The sequence below is a fragment of the Macrobrachium rosenbergii genome, chromosome 35 (genome assembly GCF_040412425.1).
Source record: "Macrobrachium rosenbergii isolate ZJJX-2024 chromosome 35, ASM4041242v1, whole genome shotgun sequence".
Lineage (NCBI taxonomy): Eukaryota > Metazoa > Arthropoda > Malacostraca > Decapoda > Palaemonidae > Macrobrachium > Macrobrachium rosenbergii.
Genome location: NC_089775.1, coordinates 7,003,184 through 7,003,542, shown reverse-complemented (window position 1 = coordinate 7,003,542; position 359 = coordinate 7,003,184).

Here is a 359-nt window from a genome sequence, read left to right as displayed (position 1 = left end):
TTATCCCTTTTGCAAATATCGTCTTTATTTATCACCACTGCTCAAACCGTTGGTCTGTGGAACAGCCAGCCTCCCTTCAGAGGATGTCGTGCAATTGGAACTTTTTCAACAGATCAAGAGAAGGTGCTATGCATTACTACCCTAATACTATTCTCCTTGCATTTCAACACAGTTTTGTGTATTTATTGATCTGTTACTTATTTTTTTTTAATAAGTGGGATATCTTCTTTACGTATTTCCCTTTAACTCTTCTTACTTCTTCCTTGAGAACAGAGATGAAATGATGAGATGGATTATGGGAATATTGCTGCTTGAGAGATTGGAAAATGATGAAATAAGAAGAAGAAGAAGAAGAAGAA